The sequence below is a fragment of the Rissa tridactyla genome, unplaced genomic scaffold (genome assembly GCF_028500815.1).
Source record: "Rissa tridactyla isolate bRisTri1 unplaced genomic scaffold, bRisTri1.patW.cur.20221130 scaffold_29, whole genome shotgun sequence".
Classification (NCBI taxonomy): Eukaryota; Metazoa; Chordata; class Aves; order Charadriiformes; family Laridae; genus Rissa; species Rissa tridactyla.
The window spans coordinates 2,625,115-2,638,578 of record NW_026529507.1 but is presented as its reverse complement, the minus strand read 5'-3'; the positions used below and the strand labels follow the sequence as shown (position 1 = coordinate 2,638,578).

General features: G+C 53.5%; 1 pseudogene; it reads left to right on the top strand.

Annotated features, from left to right (window-relative positions):
• The first annotated feature begins 2,676 nt into the window (after positions 1-2,676).
• Positions 2,677-3,568, top strand: LOC128903354 (olfactory receptor 14J1-like; annotated as a pseudogene).
• The last annotated feature ends 9,896 nt before the right edge of the window (positions 3,569-13,464 follow it).

The following is a 13,464-nucleotide window of genomic DNA, read 5'->3' as shown; positions in this document are numbered from 1 at the left end:
CACTGCTGGCCTCCATCTCCAGGAATGACGCTGGGAGCTGAGACCAGCAGCTCCCATGCAGCAGGTGCCTATTTTGTGCCCACCTGAAGAGAGGCAAGAGGAATCCCCCCTCCTGTGGGATTGTGGCAGCCCTAAGTGAGAGCTGAGTCCACTTCACACCCAGGACTACAAACCAAGGAGGAGATGCCTCAGTTGACGAAGCCAACTGCCTTCGCTCAGCGGGGGCAAAGGAGATCTGGCACTGTCCAGGTTTCCTGTCTCATACCAGAAGGAACAAGACCTTTCTCCTGCGCAGCTCTCTCTGATAGGAGAAATTACCCGGCTGGAAAGAAGCGTCTCTCCAGAGGTGCAAGAGAGACCACACAGTATTACTTCAGTCTCTTTCCCAGCAGGTTCCCCTGGAGGCACAGGGACACCTCCAGGGAGCCCCGAGGAGGCAGAGAAAGTGACGTCTCGGGCTGGTCCTCTGCGTCTGAGCTGGGCTGGGCTCCTGGCATGGAGGGAGCTCGTGGCAAGCGGGCAGCGCTGCAGAGAGACAGCTCTGCCCAGGAGCAGCTCCTCTGCAAAGGGCAGCAGGGCTGAGGGCACTGCCTGCAGGTAACGAGGGGAGACGTGTGAGGCCAGCGGATCTTAAAGGCAGCCTGGGGTGGGAGAGTGCTGAGAGCTCACTGGGAGAAATCCTCACAGCCTTTGCACAGTCTCTGGCTGCAGGGCATTGAATCTGCAGCTGCTGGAGGCATCTCCAGAAGCTGGACCAACCCCCAGCCTACGGGATCTGCAAGTACAACTCTCACAGTTTCTCTAGTTTCGAGGAGAAGGACAACGTGTGGAGCAGGGCTTCCCTGCTGCACCGTCAGAGGGACAGGGCATGCTGTGTCTCTGCTGCAGTATAATGCAGAGAGGCTCCCTGGAGCAGTCTCCTAAAGCTGGCATAGCCCATGGCTAATGTGATCTGTCAGGAAGGCTCTCAAGGCTCCGTCGGTGTTGAGAAGGATGTGCTCGAGAGCAGGGCACCCCTACCACATCACCAAAGGCACAGGGCATGTCGGCTGCCTTCTCCCAGGGACGGCTGCCGGGCTGTGAAGGTGGGTGTGCGTGCAGGGGTGCTCAGGGCTGTCCTTCAGAGCAGGGTCCCCGTGTCCCAGGGAACTGTGTGCTGGGCCAGGGACTCTGCTGCCTGCCAGGGTCAGCTCTCAGCCTGCCCGGGGAGCTCCCCATGGCGCTGCGGGGAGAAGCTGTGGGTGGAAGGAGTGACCCCAGTCGTGTCATGGCAGGGTCCTTCTGCAGTCGTGAGGGTGCTGCATGGGTCGTGTTTCCTCCCAGCTCCAGATCACCCCCAGGACATTTGCAGAGGATCCTTTTGGAGAAGGACTTCAAGGCAGCATTTACCTGAAAGAAATGGAGCCCATGTTTTGAATTTTCCACCTTTAGTGGGATGCATGGGGAGTGGGAGAAAGGAATTTCCTTTTCCATTTAGGATGGCACCTCCCCACCACCACACATACATTCCCTGGAGACACTCCCTGGTCTCCTCTCCCACATCCTGGAGGAGAAATGTTCAAGTGTCTCCCTGTCCTGACTCTTTTTGAAGAAGAATTTTCACCTGTTCCCCTCTCACCCCTGCTGTCCTTGTTCCTTCCCTTCTTCCACTGTGGTGGGGGCTGAGGATTCAGGTGCAGCTCAGACACTGACGCTGCACGTCCTGTCATGCCTGTGTATCCAGGGAGGAAAAGCATCCAAATGCCTTTAATATTTTGGGCTCTGGGGACTGCAGTGTGTGGGGCCGAGAGTAAGCCACCCCATCTTTAGGCTAGTTGGCTCTTTCCCAGGAGTGTCCTGCTTGGCTGCACGCTGCCCTCCAGAAGGGCTCAGCTCTCCCGTGGCATCCCTGTGTCGTCTAGCAGCCCCACGGAGTAGACATGTCAGTGCCAAGGCCACGTAAATCCAGCTGGAGGGCTGAATGTAGGCAGCTGCAATGAGCCCCCTGTGTCCCTGGCTGGGAGGGGAGAGCTGAGATCCTCCTCGGGTCCAGTGAGCTCAGGTGAGGGGCTGGGAGAACTGCGCTTGTAAATGGGACTCCTCTGCTCTCAGCAGTGTCCAGGTTCTTCTCAGGGGAATGTCTGCTTGGGATCATCCTCCAGCTCAAAGAGGCAGCAGCACAGGGCAGCTGAGAGCAATTCCGATGGACAAACTCGCTGTCCTCGCTCTGCACTGAGGGACAGTCCCCTTGGCTCGCAGGACCCACAAGGTTTCACTTGCAGCACAGCAGAAATGCCAGGGATTTCTGCCTTAAAAACACTCCTCAGGTGTGGTGGGGAAACTACAACAGAACAACACCAACAACAAGGTGCCCTGAGCTCTGCCCTGCAGTCGGGTGACAATGCTGAAAAGCCCTTTGATGCCAGGAGTGGATTTAATCTGAGATCACCCCGTGTTCCTTTTTACCCATGGCTGTAGGGCAGGACTGAATCCTGCAGAGATCTCAGCTCTCTGGTGGACTATCAGCCAGCACCAACCAGAGTGTACAAAAAGGACCTGCAAAAGGTCTTCCTGAAAGGCGAGAGCCAGTTTGGTGGGTTTCTAAGACCAATTGAATACTTTAGTTTGAGAGAAATCTTCCCTAACTTCTCACTGCTTTTCTTTCCATTCACAGGTCTCCAAGCCCAGGGGAAGAAAATGTCGAATGGCAGCTCCATCACCCAGTTCCTCCTCCTGGCATTCGCAGACACGCGGGAGCTGCAGCTCTTCCACTTCTGGACCTTCCTGGGCATCTACCTGGCTGCCCTCCTGGGCAATGGCCTCATCATCACCACCATCGCCTGTGACCACCACCTCCACACCCCCATGTACTTCTTCCTCCTCAACCTCTCCCTCCTTGACCTGGGCTCCATCTCCACCACTGTCCCCAAAGCCATGGCCAATTCCCTCTTGGGTACCAGGGCCATTTCCTACAAAGAATGTGTTACACAGGTGTTTTTTTTTCTTTTTCTGTGCTGCAGCAGAGTTTTATCTTCTCACCATTATGGCCTATGACCGCTACGTTGCCATCTGCAAACCCCTGCACTACGGGACCCTCCTGGGCAGCAGAGCTTGTGTCCACATGGCAGCAGCTGCCTGGGGCAGTGGGTTTCTCCATGCTCTGCTGCACACGGCCAATACATTTTCCCTACCCCTCTGCCAGGGCAATGCCCTGGACCAGTTCTTCTGTGAAATCCCCCAGATCCTCAAGCTCTCCTGCTCACACTCAGACTCCCTCAGGGAAATTGGGCTTATTGTGGTTAGTGCCTTGGTTGCTTCTGTTTGTCTTGTTTTCATTGTGCTGTCCTACGTGCAGATCTTCAGGGCCGTGCTGAGGATCCCCTCTGAGCAGGGACGGCACAAAGCCTTTTCCACGTGCCTCCCTCACCTGGCCGTCGTCTCCCTGTTTCTCAGCACTGCCATGTTTGCCCACCTCAAGCCCCCCTCCATCTCCTCTGCAGTTCTAGATCTGGTGGTGGCTGTTCTGTACTCGGTCATACCTCCAGTAGTGAACCCCCTCATCTACAGCATGAGGAACCAGGAGCTCAAGGATGCCCTGTGGAAATTGATGACCAGATGATTTTCAGAAGCAATAAACAGTCATCTTCTGCAAATCTCTCATCATGTTTCTCATTGCCAGCAAAGCCCATCTCAGCTTGGCAAGCAAAGTTATTGTAATATTCGGTTTTGGTTTGTGGTTTGGGCTTTGGTTGTTTTGTTATGGTTTTTTTTTTTCTTTTCTTTGTTTGCTTTGTATAATGTTGTCTACAAAGAAATATTGTCATTTGTGCTGCTTCTAATTATGCATCTTTGTAAATTTGTGAGTCCCACAGTCTCTGTAAATGAGGCCCCGTGCTCTCTGTGTATTTAAAAAAAGAAAGAAAGCACCTTCCAGCGACTTGTTTGCTCAAGATCCTTCGTTTGAAGCCCTCTCTGGAGCTGCAGGGCATGCCTGTGTGCAGAGGTGGAGGGGAAAGAACAGGACAGAGGAGAGGGAAGAAGAGGAGGGAGAACCAGCCTTGGTCTTCTCACAGCTGCTCTCTTCCCATTTCCACATTCTCCATTCTGATCCCTTGCGCTGTTGGAAGGCCTGATTGCTCTGGCAGCTCTCTCCTACTGCTGTGGTGTGGCAGCTCTCTCCTACTGCTGTGGTGTGGCAGCCCTGTGACCACAGGCAGGGGCAGGGACGGGTCAGTTCTCTGACAGAGCTGGCCTCCCTAACAGCACCTCCATCACAGCAGGGAATGTCCTCAGGGCAGTGCCTGAAGGCCTTCAGGCAAAAACACCTTTGGAAGGTCGTCTCCCAATGTTGCTGTCAAGAACATGCCCAGGAAAGTTCCCCACAAATGGCACCACCAGCGTAGAACTTAATTGTGTAAAGTGTGCAGGGGGGGACAAGCAGCAGGTCCCTCACCCAGCCAGGGTTCCTGGGAAAGACATGAAGGACCAGCAGAGCAGGTTCTTGTCAGGTCCTGTGTGTGCAGGACACCCCAGGGAAGCTGCCACGGGGCAATGGTCACACACCTGGGCAGTAACAACCACAGGCCTGAGCATAATGTGTGTGTGGTGAGATTAACCTGAGTGAGAACAAACACCATCCGCTGTTCCTGGGGGTTCCATTAAGGGCTGTGGGACAGACAGTGTCTGGAGGTGACTTCACTTGGAGAGTAACGTCCCCTGGGAAACCCCCTGAATGCAGCACTGGGATGGGCTTCCTTGACCCCAGGTCCCTGTGTCCATTCCTCAAGCCGTGGGGCATCTCAGAGAGGTGCCGAGCAGGGAGACACAGCGCGGGGCTGAGGTGCTGCCGGCCTCTGGGAGTGGCAACAGGAGGCCATGGAGTCTGCTGCAGGGCCTCTGCCCGTGCCAGGGAAGGACTCGTGTCTCTGAGCAGCCCTGCCAGAGCCCTGACAGTGCCGTGTGTGTCTCCAGGAACACCTGTGTGCTACCTCACCCTCCCCTCTCTTCATGGCCTGTCCCTTTGATTACACGGTGTGACAGAAGCACCTCTGTGGAGCATCTCCCCTGTGCAGTCCGAAAGGGTTCTGCAGGCGTGAGCGGCATTGCCCTCTAGAAGATGGCATTTCTCACCTCTCACAGAGCACAGAGCACGTCTAGGGAGTAGGAATGCAGTGAGAGGCGCACACCCTCCATGTTTCACCTCTCTGAACGTCCTTCACGATATTTTTAAGCACCTGACAGAGAAGCAAATGTCTTCAGAAATAGGTGGGCTGGGCTGTTTGCACCAATGCTGAAACTCTCCTGATGTGAAACCATTACATTCATCATGGACTTTGTTTTCATAACCTCTTTTTAGACCCAATCTTCCCCTTCCTGTTCATGCTGGAATCCTGTGTGTGCAGCAGAGCTGCACTTGGGGGCAGCTCTCCTGCCCAGCATGGGCAGGCAGAAGGCCTTCTCCACCGGCTCCTCTGCCCTCCCTGGAGCCACTCCTTTCTGCGGCACCCCCACCACTGTCAGTGGGATGCCCAGAACAGCCCTCCTGAGAGAGTTTAACAAAGCCCTGTTTCAACATGCACCTCACCCCTGCTCGATCCTCTCATCTACAGCCTGAGGAGAAGGAAGGATGGGGGTTGGGAGGAACTGACAGAAACAGCTTAGGAAAGCTGTCGGCTGCTGAGAGATCCCGTTGGAGTCGTGGGCTTGTAGGAAGAAATCACTTCTGGTTTTCTTCTGAAGCGGCCCCCAAGGATCTGGACAGCGAGTATTGTGTCCTGGGCACTCCTCTGGCAGCGTGTCATAGTGAGAAGACTTTTGGTGTCATGGAGATGGAGAAGGCTGGTCAGTGCCATTGTGAGACCTCTCTCCAACACCTTGGAAAGGCCAGAGCCATCTGAGAGCCTTGGAAAAAGCAGAAATGAAACCAGTTTTCAAAAAAGCAGGAAGGAGGATTGGGCCAATGACAGACTGGCCAGCCTCACCAGGGAAGGGATATGACAAGTCCTCCTGCAGCCATCTGCAGGCGTTTGAAGGACAAGAAAGGGATGGCAGAAGACATGTGGGAGGGAATAGAAGGGGTTGTTGTGTACCCAGATTTTAGCAAGGCCTTTGACATGGTCTTCTGTAGTCTCCTTATAGCCAGGTTGTTGACAGCCGGGCTGAAGAAGTGGACGATGTGGTTGGTGGAAAGCTGTCTGAATAATGACAGAGGGACATCATCTGTGGTACAAAGTCCTTCTGGAACCCACTTACTAGTGGCATCCATCAAAGACCAGCCCTTGACACCTACTATGGAACATTATTATCTCTCCATATGATGGCAGACAATGCACTTTCACCTCCTTTGTAGATGATGCCAAGCTGGGGGAGCCCTTGAGGAATCCCACCCTGTTAGCACTGTTGGTAGCAGGAGAGTTGGGAAGGATGACTGTGGTGGGTTAAACATGGCAGGGCACGGAGGGTCGGAAGGGAGAAGCGTAGAGGGATGGCACCTTTGGGGAGGAGCGCACAGGAGAGGTGACCCAAAGCTGACTAACAGAGTACTCCATCCCACCTGAATCTTGCTCAGTATAAAAGCTGAGGGATCACAGGGCTCAGGCTCTTTTTTCAATGTCAGATGCCAGCTGGAGGAGCGGTGCTAGAGGAGGCTGGGAAGCAAAAGCGTGGTTGTGATGTGACAATTCAGGGCAGCACTTGGCCAACGGCTGATCCCAGGGAAATGGTGCTGGAGCCCCGGTGGTCTCGCTGTGGCCAGGACAATAATGGCCCCTCCGAGTGGGGTGGGGGCCTGGGCTGGGGCACAACGAGATGCCCTGAGCAGGACAGGGACAAAACGGAATGCCCCAAGTGGGGCAGGAGGCAAACTCCCTGTCCTGAGCTGAGCAGGAGGAACTCAGTGCCCCGAGCAAGAGTGGGGAAAACTAGAGGACGCAGGCGGTGCAGGGGCCCAACTGGCGAGCTCAAGGTGGGCAGGAATAGCAACCAGCTGCCTCGTTGGGGCAGAAGCAACACTTATTGCCCTCCAGGCAGGTCGTGGAGTAAAATGAGATGCTAAAAAGCCACCCACAAATGGCTATTGGAGCAGCAGGGTGGGACAGCAGCTGGGTGGGGGCCTGGCAGCCACCCAAGGTGCACCCAGCGCAGTTGCTCAAGGGGGTTCTTTGGTAGCACTAGTTCAGAGTCAGTCTGTGGCTGTATCTTTGGGGGTAAATAAAATTCATTGGAAACGAACTTATAAGACACCAAGTGCTTTGCTGCAGGAGTCTCACAGACGCAGTGCTGTACCTGGGAAGAGTGGAAAAGAAGTCCTCAGCCCCCCGACTGTGCCAGCCAAAGCTGTGAAGGGGCTCGCTGACAGCCCTGGGCAGGTTTTTATGCCTGGGGCTGGTGCGGCTCCAGGCAGAGGCGGGAGCTCTGTGGGCAGATGAGCAGCCCTTGGCCAGCAGTGCCTGGGGCAGCCCAACAGCTGCCGGCTGGTGGCTGCAGGAGGTGCCCCAGCTGTGGTGGCTGAGGGGCCACAGTGTGTCCCCGTGCATGTGGGGGTGGCCCCTGTCACAAAGGGGCAGTGATGCGGCACCCACCCACTGCTTGTGAGCTCACCTGGCCAGGGCTTGGCATCCTCAAGAGCGCGTCAGTCAAAGCTCCTTGGGCTGAGCTGGCCCTGGGAACACTCGGCTCCTTCCTTTGCCACTTGCTTGGCTGCTTTTTCCCAACCATTCATCGTTTACTGCCCTCTTCTCCTCACCTTCCATCCTCTTCTGAAGGTAATGATGATTTGACCTTCAGGACAGATCATACAGGAGGTAAATATGGGATCAAAGTATCATCTGGTCTATGCCTTCGGAGCTTTAGGATGAGCTGTTACAGCTTTATAGGCTGGCCAGATACGCACTGTGGGTAGAGTTCCTATTTGCTAATTGTTATTTCTTCAACACATCCTAGGGTGGGTAAGTAGGGGGTGGCAGTGTACTCTGAGGCTTTGGGCTCCGTCTGGAATGAGAAGAAGCCCATCCTGACGGATGCGGTAGGAAGAGAGACAGAAAAGGAGTACAGCAAAGGCAGCTGTTAAGGCAGCGGCTGAAAGCCGGTCCCTCCTGTGTCCAAGGGGGCAAAGTGTGGGGTGGAGAACCAGAGGGCTCTGCTGCTAATGGCAGCCAGAGGGAAGCAGCAGGTCCTCTTCAGAGAAGGTGACACCCAGTGCAGTCTTCCCAAAGGGCCTTGGTAACTGCTGTCAGTTGGAGTCCTGCGACAGGGACAGCAGGGCCATCAGCTGCAGCTCTGCAGCGGTTGGAACTACCACTGAAACGGTGCTGGTGGCGGATGCTGTTCTCTGGGTTTAGTTTGGGATTTTTTGTAATTTATTTTGTTGAGGTGCAACTATTTCTTTGCACTCAGGTGTCAGGATTAGCACTGATCTTCTCTTTCTGGAGCATGTCCTGGCATCCTTCGTCATCCAGAGCTTTCCCTGCTGTTCCTGAAGAGGAGCGATGGCCTCAATGGGGCCACCCATCACTCCTGTGAGTGCCGACTTCACCATCAGGCTTGGACTTTGTGAATCCCCAAAGGCAAGGGACGTGGCTGGTGCTCCGTCCCTGAATGGTGATGTACCGGCAATCGAGAGGGAATTCTGGGGTGAGTCAGTCATGACTTATGAGCCAGTTTTGACATCTCATGTCATGACTTCTCATCATGATGAGACGTGAGGGGTGCCCCCATCCATCCCCCAAGTCCATTCAGCACCCAAGCACATCATCAAGGCCTTTCAGCCTTCAGTTCCCCGAGTGTGTTCTGCACTCCAGTTTGGGAAGAAAAGGCCTATTTTCACCCATAGCAATCAGGAAAGTCCCTTTTATTACAGAGATACCAAAAGGCAGGCCAGCATTACCGTGGTGACAGACTAATTGCAGAAGGTCTCTGGGTCAGACAGACTGGGTTCACCCTCTGAAGAAGTGGGAGAAAGCAAATATTTGTGTTGAGACAGCTGTATGACTGATACAATAAGCACAAGATAAATATGAGGTCACTTGTAAACAGAGAGGGGAGACTCAATGCTGCTGAAGCACACTGGTAGAATCAGCTTCCACAGGGCATCCTTGAGCTCCTGGTTCCTCATGCTGTAGATGAGGGGGTTCAGTACTGGAGGCAACACTGAGTACAGCACAGCCACCACCAGGTCGAGAACTGGGGAAGAGATGGAGGGGGGCTTCAGGTAGGCAAATATTCCAGCGCTGACAAGCAGGGAGACCACGGCCAGGTGAGGGAGGCACGTGGAAAAGGCTTTGTGCCGTCCCTGCTCAGAGGGGATCCTTAGCACGGCCCTGAAGATCTGCACATAGGACAGCACGATGAAAACAAAGCAAACAAATACTAAAGAGACACTAACCACAAGGACCACAACTTCCCTGAGGTAGGAGTGTGAGTAGGAGAGCTTGAGGATCTGGGGGATTTCACAGAAGAACTGGTCCAGAGCCACACATCCTGTGTAGGAGATGTCCCTGGTGCCCCACAGGGAATTGGCCATGGATTTGGGGACAGTGGTGGAGATGCAGCCCAGGTCGAGGAGGGAGAGGTTGAGGAGGAAGAAGTACATGGGGGTGTGGAGGCGGCGGTCACAGGCGATGGTGGTGATGATGAGGCCGTTGGCCAGGAGGGCAGCCAGGTAGATGCCCAGGAAGAGCCCGAAATGCAAGAGCTGCAGCTCCCGTGTGTCTGCGAATGCCAGGAGGAGGAACTGGGTGATGGAGCTGCTGTTGGACATTTTCTCCCTCTGGCTATGGGGGCCTGATTTTTAAGGAAAAGGTAGTGAGAAGTGAAGACTGATGCCTCTGAGTAAATCCTATGCCATTTTTCACAGAACCCCCGGCGTGGCCTTCATCCTGCCAGGAAGTACTTGGTTCTGCTCCTCAGCTTGAGCTCTGCATTGTACAGGCTGAGCGTGCAACGGGCATCAGGAGACTTGTCTGTCTGCTCCGGAGGAGTCAGTCTTGCTGTGCACCAACAGGAAAATGGGAACCAGGATCGATCTCTGCTTAAATCTGCTCCTGTGATCAAAGAGATTTTGGCATTGACTCTCCAAATTCACCCTACTGCAGAGCAGAGCTGTACGGATCTTCTGTTGTTTATTTTACTCCTGTTGTCCCCCTCACCTCTGAGGAGTGTTTTCTGAAGGAAGACATCCTTGACATTTCTATCCTGAGAGTCCTGGGATGCAAAGGGACAGACCATTAGTGCTGAGTGAGGACAGCTGGTCTGCCCATCAGCCTTGCTCCCAGGTGCCCTGGTCTCTCACAGCTGCAGGATGATCACACTCAGCTGTTCTTCTGAAAGGAAACTGGGTACTGCTGGGAGCAGAGGAATCCACTTTCAAAGTGCAGATCTCTAAACTCCCCTCCCTTGGACCAGCTGTGCACTTCTGTATGCCCTGAAGAGGGGGCGTCCGGCAAAAAGCGTCAGCTTTATCCTCACCCTATGGGCTGTATCACCCAGAGACCCACAGGGTCCTGTGCTCCTGCGGACTTCAGGGCCAGTTGCTGAGCTGCACCTGAAAACCCCACCCCCAGAGAGCCTGAAAACAAGAACAGCAGCAGCAGGGATGGGTGGAGAAACAAGGAGAAACAGCCCAATGTTTCTGCCATGGGGGGCAAGGCCAGGGAGGGAGGGACAGGTCACCAGAAGAGTGTCCTGTGCTGGAGCTCTGCCTGCAGGGCAGGCAGCTCCTGCCCTGCACCCTGTGGCCTTGAGGGCAGAGGCTCTTCTGGGTGGGAGAGGAGAAAAGCACGTTCAGTGAAGGGCTGACAGGGAGGTGCCCAAATTCCCCTCCCAGCCTTCGCTGCCAGCACTTTCCTCTCATGCCCCGGCCACGTCTCTGCTGCCTGGAGCTGTTGCTCTGTGCCCATCTCCTCCCTGTCCGTGTTCACAGAGCCCATCCCACCCGCTGGGTGCTCAGCTCTGCCCTGCAGACACCTCCTGGTAGCAGGGCACTGCCCAGGAGCATCTCTGTGTCAGAAAGTCCTAAGAAGCAGGTGAGATAGATGCCGAGATCACAGAAATGATGATGCTTTCTGTAGAGAAAGGAATGGGTAAAGGCACTTTTTCAGGTTCCTCACAGACCTACTGGTTTCCCGTTGTAACGCTGTAGGAGTTGCAGTCTCTTGTGCAAGCATCACAGCTCCATTGCTGTGATTGCAAACATCACAGCTCCCCAAGTACAGGTCCTCCTTCCTACCCTTTTTAAAAATGGGTGCAATGTTTGCCTTTTTCCAGTCCCTGGGGACTTCACCTGACTGCCACGGCTTTTCAGATATCATGGAGAGCGGCTTGGCAACTCCATCAGCCAGTTCCCTCAGGACTCTGGGATGCATCTTGTCAGCCCCCATAGACTCCTGCATGCTCAGGTTCCTCAGGTGGTCACAAACCTGATCCTTTGCCACAGTGGGGGGGACTTGGCCCCTCAAGTCCCTACCTTGAGGTCCATCCACTCGAGAGGTGTGGGAAGAGAGGTTGCCAGGGAAGACTGAGGCAAAACTGTTGTTGAGTACCTCGGCCTTCTCCTCGACCATTGTTACCAGTTTGCCAGTCTTGCTCATCAGGAGGGGTACGCTTCCTTTGACCTTCCTTTTCTGGCTGACGTATCTATAGAAGCCCTTCTTATTATTCCTTGCCTCCCTTGCCAAGTTCATCTCCAGCTGCGCCTTGGCCTTCCTGACCCCGTCCCTACGCTCTTCCCAGGATACCTGTCCCTGCTTCCACTGCCTGTGCATTTCCTTCTTGCCCTTTAGTTTGACCAGCAGGTCTCTGCTCAGCCATGCGCATTGCTCAAGGCTTTATCCATGGGGATTATCTCCACCCCAGCCACACCCAGTGCACTGAATCTCCCCTTCCATATCATTCCTGGTCGCATCTCTGTCTCATTCCCTGTCCATTGCAGACCAACCATCTGCAATATAAATGTGGGCACCACATGAACTCCTCCTGGGGCCTTTGACAAGCACTTAGACCTCAAAGAGCAGAGAGGTGCCTCTAGGAGGTCCTCCTCTTCCCAAGATATGCTTCCTCAACTGGTGTCTTTAGGACACATGAGTGGTAAATGGAGCTGTCAACCAGCTGCCAACCAGCGCCCCCAGATCCCTTTCTGCAGGGCTGCTTTCCAGCCACTCCTCTTCCAGCCTATACTTGTGGCCACCATTATTTCATCCCTGGTGTAGAATGCACCATTTGTTCTTGTTAAACATGCTGAGAGTTGCCTTCTCTGGGTCACGCACACAGGTGCTAAACCGAACAGGGCCCAGGAGCCAGCATCTCTGTGCTGCCCCACAATGCCCCAGTATGTCCCAGCACGTACCCTCAGTAAGTCCATGTTGACTGCATTTGAAGACAATTTTTTCTTTTTGGTGCCAAGAAATGTCACCCAAGAGGACACTAACTGGTGGCACACTCCTCACCAACGTGAGCTTGTACAGCCAGTGAGTTGTTCCCTGAATTGCATTTTTGGCCTCATTCAAAGCTGGGTGCAACACTTGCTTGTCCTCTCTCACAAGAGACCTCTGCTAACCCAATGACTTTTCAAAAGGGATATTCCAAAGAAATGTCAATCTTGTTCTGTAACTTCACTACCACTATTTTGCCTGTAATCCTACGTACATAATTTCTCATATCTTTCATACATTTTCACCTGTCCAAATACAATGACCATTTCTAAAGTCATCTTTCCAGGTGCAGACTGTCTAGACAGGGGCCTTTTCTATTATATTCCCATTTTCTCCTTCCCTTACTCTTTCTTCATTCAGGTTCCTGTCACCCATCCAGCTGCTGCTTTGAGCTTCACATGGTTAAAGGTCTCCCCGTCTTTCAGTAGTCTAATTATCTCCTGTAGCCAACTCTTTAACTATGTTTATATCAACCTTTCTGTACCTACCTATCTAAAGCATTTCTCATAAGATTACCCCTTGCAGAAAAGCAACCTCATTAGAGGCAGCATGTACTTAGCATATGGCCACAGAGGGTGTTTTATTGTTTATCAAACACGATCCGACATGATCAGGCTTTACTTTTCTTTGCTTGCAAAGAGGAGAAACCCTTCTGTGCCTGGGTGCAGCCAGGTCTCTAAGGAGAGCCAGAGGGAGCTGGTGCAATGGAGCTGTAACATCCAGCTGCAGAGATCGGCGGCGAAGTCTGATGGAAGGAAAATGATGTAAATCCCAACTGGGCAATGACAGAGATGGTGGGGTTGGGGTGGGGGTGAGGAGCAAGGATGTCCACACAGTGTCAGACCTCAAGGGACTGCTTTTCCTAGCCATCCAGACCTCCTGAGGAGACCCTCTGGATCAATATCAGTTGCAGAAGACTTCTATCACCTTTTCAGTAGACTGAAATGTAAATTAAAAGAAACCCTTTAAACTAAAAAAAAAAATAATTTATTAGGTTCTGATTGAAATCTTCCTTCTTAACTACACTATGAAAGAACTCCAATTAGCTGTAGAAGTCTTG